Source organism: Octopus bimaculoides, chromosome 2 (assembly GCF_001194135.2).
Source record: "Octopus bimaculoides isolate UCB-OBI-ISO-001 chromosome 2, ASM119413v2, whole genome shotgun sequence".
NCBI lineage: Eukaryota > Metazoa > Mollusca > Cephalopoda > Octopoda > Octopodidae > Octopus > Octopus bimaculoides.
Window position 1 is genome coordinate 108,795,427 of NC_068982.1, and position 549 is coordinate 108,795,975.

Consider the following 549-nt stretch of genomic DNA (forward strand, 5'->3'; position numbering starts at 1 on the left):
ATATATATATATATATATATATATATATACAAACACATGCATACATAAATACAGACACACATACATACTCTTTTGCCTGTTTTAGTTTGTGAGCTGTGGCCATGCTGGGACAATGCATGTACCATCAGCAACATTAAATGCTTTGTTCCAACATGGCCACAGCTCACAGGCTCAAACATATAAAAGAGTATACCTGCAGTCTGTATGTGTGTGTATTACACACACCACACACACATGTATATGAAGCCTACAACTCAATTCCCAGAAATGCCACTACTTGATTGTTTTCCTCAAGCAACAAGGATATGGTTTCTCAATCATGCGAGGAACTTACACTTTTACAAACATGTGGCACTGATGGGCACCAACAAATGGCTTCATTCCATGAAATTTATTAAAGTGAGGGAAGACACTGCACAGGGCCAACCCCTCTCTAAACTACTCACATGTTCAAGAAGTCAGCAATTAAACTGGCAACATTATATATATGTGTATATGTACATATATATATATATATATGTATATATATATATATATATATATATATAT